Source organism: Crassostrea angulata, unplaced genomic scaffold, assembly GCF_025612915.1.
Source record: "Crassostrea angulata isolate pt1a10 unplaced genomic scaffold, ASM2561291v2 HiC_scaffold_284, whole genome shotgun sequence".
In the NCBI taxonomy this organism is placed as follows: Eukaryota; Metazoa; Mollusca; class Bivalvia; order Ostreida; family Ostreidae; genus Magallana; species Magallana angulata.
Genome location: NW_026441837.1, coordinates 62,523 through 69,107, shown reverse-complemented (window position 1 = coordinate 69,107; position 6,585 = coordinate 62,523).

Genomic DNA, 6,585 nt, shown 5'->3' with positions numbered 1-6,585 from the left:
ATCGAGTATAGCTATTGTAGTCAGGATGAATTGAGTCCAGATATGAAGCGTTGTTTGGCTTAAGTTTGTGTTCAGATATGATTGCAATGTCGCATTTTACACGAGCAATCATACTGGACAAACATAGTAATGAAGACATTATGCCTCTGACATTCCAAGAAAGTATGCTAAGATTATTGGACATTTGTACGAGTATTATCAAAACACACAGTAAGACAAAAAAACAAGTTCGTTTAATCAACATCGTCGTTTTGATTATCTCTATCGTCGTTGGCTGAATCTGCTTCGTCGCAGCGCGCGATTCTGTCCTACCACTGTTTATTGCTCAGCCAGGGCCTGCATGAAATCCTTTTTGGCCAAAAGCCGTCGGACTCTATCTTACATGCCTCCCGCACCGCAACATTGATTTTCGCATTACGACGAGCCCCTTCGCGCTTAGGTTTGAAAAACACACACAGGGAGACGGATATGTCGTTGTCTTTGAGGAAGTTTGTCATACCCAGCTCTGTTGAACGCTAGCTTATTCCGGAAATATAGTAGCGTGCGTTGCGTTTACGGGTAACACCTTCAAATATGTCGGCGTCAGTTCGAGCACCAGTTGAGCCGCTTGACGGATTGGTAGGCTTTTGATAATTTTGGTAATTTCTAGGAGTTTTTCTACGTAGAGCTCCTTCGGAAGATTCTGTAAATTAGAGTCTAGCGAAGTTAAATCTGAATTTGGGTCAAATCCGTGTGGAATATTATACCTGTCTGCGTGTGTGAGTAGGCCAGGGTGGCTCTGTGAGCAGGACTCTTCGCATTAAAGACCATAAATTTGATCACAATTTGATCCCATTTGATAATTATTTGTAGTGTCAGATGAAGAGGTTGAGGGGGTATTTACACTCACCGGGCGTCGCTCCGTATACTCCGGCGGTTGCTCTTCATTTACCAATGTTTGGGAGCCGAGCTGAGGCGAAACATCCTCCGCCATTTCCGGAAGTCTCCGCATATCCGGAAGTCTCCGCATATGATATTTTTGTGTAAATAAAAGCTATAATTGTAATTTTTGTAACATATCTTAGCAATATGAATAGGAGGCACAAATGAATGAAACTATTCTGTTTTTTCTTTAATTATCAAATTCGATAATCAAGGCTTCTAATCTGTTTAAAAACATCATACAGAACACATACAAACCTCAAATTCAAAGTCTGGAAGTAATCCTATAGTTATAGTTAATGAATTTATAAACCATATAGTATACTATGCAAAAAAACCGAGTCGTATCATGTTGAAATCGTACCTTATCATTGGTCTTGTATGTTTGACAATAGTGAACGTGTCCTAATTTATCCTGTTTATTGAATAATTGTACAACAGGACGCATTAAAAATGGGCGTGCAAAATGACATATCTATATAAAAAAATGTTTCACAGAAATGTTATAATTTCTTTTGATTTATTTATTTCTAGTAGAAAAAATAGAACGCAGTAAATTTTGTTTATCTTATATATTGTGTATCTGGATTCCGCTTCAGTAATTTTATTTCATTAAATCCCACAAATACAATATAACTCGTTTATATTACAGTTGAAAAAAAAATATGTTTTTATTGATTTTCTAGGAAAAAACAAACAAAAACAACCCCCAACCCCAAACACCCCAAAAAAAGAAAAAAAAAACAAAAACAAAAACAAAACCAACCTTCCAACCCCCCCCCCCCCCTCCAAAAAACCCCCAAAACAATAAAAACATCAATCAACGAAACCGAGAACAGTTCGATTAGGCGTGGCTTTGTGAAGGTTTTTTTCAATTGAAAAGTAGGGGCAGAATAGAAATCTTCTGTTTCGATGTTTTTATTCCTTAACATCATCCATAACGATTCGAGTTTTGAACAAAGAAAATTAGGGACCTTGTTTTGGTAAAATGCTAAATGGCGCTTCCATCAGCGTTCTTTTTTGGTATTAAACACATTGCATAAAGAAAAGGGAAAAAACATGATTAGATCATTAATTCAAAGCGGCCATGGACTATATGGTAATTTTTGACTGAGCATCAAAAGAAACATGGATTTAAATAGATTTTAAAAATTCCAATTTTCCCTATTTTTTTTATTTGTTAAGAAATATATCTTTAAATTTTTTGTCCGTTTTATTCTTATTTGATTTTTTCTTAATATTCAAAATAACTTTTAAAAATTGTGCTATGTTAGGTACTTATATTGGAATCAGATAACGAAGATTAAGAACAACGTTTTTGTGTAGTTATCTTAGCCTAAAACACTTTGAGTGAAGTTTCTACTGTTATCCCCGTATTTTATTTTCGAAATGAAATAGCCTTTAAATTTCTTCTATTTTAATACACAATTTTTATGACTCTGTCTATTAATTGATATTACCCCGACTGTTCCGCTTTATAATAATTTAAACTGTAAACGAATTTGAAAAAAAAAATATGTTTTTAACGCAAAAAATGTTATCAATTATCAATGAAAGCCCTTTTACAAAGTAAGTTTCAACATAAAAAAGTTCCGTAAACAGTTTGTAACCCATGACAGTTGTGATGTATAAAGCAGAAAATATCCAATGGTACACATTATACAAGAACACCTTACCTGGTTTTTCTCACTTTAAAACCTTGTTCATTTATGAAGGATAGTCTCATTGTTTAAATGTAGTAGATTTTAGCTAGAGCCGGTGTAAAGAATAATAACAACCCCTGCAGAAAAATAACCGGGGGACATATTTCGACGTAGAATAATGACAACCCCCCCTCCCCCCTGAGCTGTATAATTATTGAATTATTCTGAAGAAAAAAAGACCCAGGGTCATGTCATAAACAAGAATACATATGGGTTACTTTACAGCAGTTGTGTCTTAGGGTATCATTGACTCAAAACATAAATTAACCTTACATCGGAAATAGAGGGCAAGATCATTCACACTCAAGTTATAGTTATAAGTTATAGTAAATGGTCTAAGGTAATAAATAGAACGGACGCATGTTTTTTTTTTTTAAATTTTTGAATGGATAGTTCATGCGTTGTGAACTTTCAAACTATTAAGATGCTGTAATGCTATGCATAATCAGCTGACATTTGATCAGCATTTGATCTAAGCAGTCCAGTCGTGTACTTACTAATCTCAGTTCTCATTCTATACGGAATTCTATACGGAAGAGACTTCAACAACAATATTTCTTTCCATTATAATTTTATTACTTTTTTTTCATTAGGAATAAGACTGTATTCCACATGAAGTTGTTAGCGATCACTGTCAAGCATGCAAGTTTTCAATCGCTCAGCTGTATGTCGATCTCGTAAACATAATAAAGAATGCATATCAATTACAATACAACGTTCAAATGATATTTCATACTTGTACCTTTAAGTCTTATATTATTGTTACATATTCTTACCAGCTAATGAAATAATTTTACCTTTATATTTAGTCTGCTGCTAAAAAAACCGAAATCGGAACCGAAAAATTCGCCAATTGCACAACAACAATTTTGTTTTAAACAAAATAAAAAAAAACCAGACATTAATTCTGTCGTTATTTTGATTAATATGTTAAACTTTTACCGTGCTGCTTGCGAGTGGCAATATCTAATTCTTTTGGGGAATGTAAACGTTTCATAGAAAACACGCCATATCCGGAAACTTCTCCAATCAAAAGAGGGATAACTCGACTTCAAACATTGTTGACTTTAAAACATTGCTGTGTTTTTGCGATGATATACTAAAAAATAAACAACCCAAATAAAATAAAATTATATTGTGTTAAAGGTTGAACTTGGTTGAAAAAAAAAACCAGAAAACAAATATTGGGCAAAAAAGGTAAGCTTACTGCCCTTTGTTCATTGAAGGCGATGCTTACTTTCTCGGTCTATAAAAGAGGCAATATAAACGTGAATCTTTATATGAGTAAAGTTAACGAGATCTATTAGTCATATGACGATGTTGAGACTATTAACGGTTGTAAAGAACGTCATCGGCTAGCAGGACGCACACCTTGGTTCAATTGATAAAAGGATGTTAATATCAGGGTATGTATAAGAATGCAGTTGGGTTACATTTCAAATTTTGTTACTGAGCTGTTAAATAGGCGAACCTCAGTCTGTTAAACGGAATTGCTAATAGTAAGCCAAATGTGCCGAATTTTTATGAAAGGACTATATTTTGTAAGGTCAAATATCTGCCACCAATTTTAATTTTTAAATAGTATCGTATAAAAATCAAATCTTTATAAACCATTGTACAGAGGATGCTTATCGCTTTAATCCTGATTTTATTCACCAATGCTCATTTGCTTTTTATCTATGACGTCACCTTAATGATATAATTCCGGCAATTTTGCAAACAAGTGAAAATTTTCTCATTTTACTTTATATTTTGCAATGTTTCCTTCTTCATAACAAAGGTTAAGCCAATGTACAGAATAACAAAGGTCTCAATAAGTGGAATGTCTTTCCTGCTAATTGTAAGAAGACAAAGCTAACATACTTGACATTGTCGGAGAATGTTCATGGGAGAAGGAACAGTTTGAAAATTATGATTTTGCTAGAATGAAAAACAGATTATTAGACTAAGATATCTTCAATTCTTTCATGTCATTCTAATTAAAACAGATGACCAAAGTTCTAATGTCAGATAAACATTCCAAGCGTAATTATAAAATGTGATGAGTAAATAAAGATAGTAAAATATCTATTATTTTAGTTATCCTGAAAATAGAAAATGATAGTATATAATTCATTTAATATCAAGGGAGTATTTCTAAACCACCTGTATTAAAAAAATAGGAAGGTCTGGAACTTTAAAGTGCATCTAAAATAGCAGCTTATAAACACCTTATAGCGAACAATTAGAGGCCAATGCCACACCACCTCAATATGTTAAATTTTAAGGCGAGGAAGCAAGACTGACTCCAAAGTTATTGATGATAAATTAACAACTTTGGATATACGATGTTGCGTACCAAGTCTGTTTAGTTACAATGTGGGTTATATGATGCGCGGAATTAGTATTTTTTGAGTGCACAGTGCAACGGTGTCCTACTAGATCGAACCCCAAGGACAAATAAACCATGTTGAGCTTAGGATTGAGTGCTTAACGTTCTATGGTCTCTAATAGTGGTTTATGCAGTCTGATCACGTATTATTTGGACACTGTGAATGTGATCAAGTGAGTCTTACATTATTATAGAGAGTTACATTATTATACAGAAAGCAGACCAAATACTTCCGACTGGAACGGAAATCCCTCATATTTACAATATCGCGGGCTGACATGAAGAAAAGAGCTACTTTGTACTCTAATCATAAAAGATTGCATATACTATGTTAAGACCTGTGAAACTTTTAGAGATTTTCCGTGCTTTGGAGCGATCCTTCTGAGCGCCTCATGGCGGTCGGGAATAAATAATGCATATAGACATAATTCAACTCCAAAAAGATCTACATAAAAAGGTTATTACGAAAAAAGAAAAGTTTGTGTTTTCAAAACTGAAGGGTAGAGAGTGAACGTCATAGAGTAATAATTTAGTTAATGCCATTATGATAAAAACAATCAAATTAACATGGATAAATGATAAGCTGAAACAAGTGTTAACTATCTGTTCTGTTGTTTTTTTTTTGATAATTACTCTTTTCACTACTGGCTCTAAAAACCCCAGTCCGTATGTAAATCCCCTGTCTTTCCTTGTCATCCCCTTTGCAGCCCCTGCCATCCCCTGTACACCCTGTAATCCCCTGTCAGCCACTGTACACATCCCATGTGTGCCACTGTAATCCCCTGCCATCCCCTGTACACACTGTAAGCCTCTGTCGCCCCTGTCTGCCCCTATACGCCACTATCATCCGCTGTAAGCCACTGTGTTTCCCTGTACATGCCCCTGACATCCCCTGCACGGTTTTTGACTGTTCAGAACAGTCTATTCTGTTATTTGATTTCAAAAAAAATTTCTTAATTCAATTTTTTAACTCTAATGTGTTAGAGTTTGAGTAAAAAATCATTGTTAGTGCTCCACAGCGCCGACTCACAGGACACATTGTTATCGTAATGTTTTCATTAATAAGTTTGTGATACCTAAGTAATGATGCTAACTTAAGGCTGAAAATTCACCGAGATTTACGGTAGGTGTGAAAAACCGACTTACAGGACAGACTGTTATCGTAATTTTAGAAATAATATGTTTTCATTGAGAATTTATTGATACCTAAATAATAATGCTAACAACTAAAGGCTCTAGATTCACCGGGTATTAAATCTCAGGTGAGGGCGGGGATTATTTTCGGTAGGTGTGAAAACCTTCAAGGCACTTCGTCATTTAGCGGTCGGGAACAGCACTACTTCGTAATGTTAATATATATATATAACAATTTGGTATAACTGTCTGAAGAGCCGACATGGCTGAAAGCGCTAACAGTAAACAATTTATTAAATTTGGACTGGCGCATTCTGTTTTATTTATTTAAGTATATAGATAGAATTGATATATTCATTAGTATATTCTCACTATATATCTGTATATAGACGAATAGTCAATATTTGTAATATTAGCTCGTCCGAAAAATATTGACCGGTCAATATTTTTTTTTGA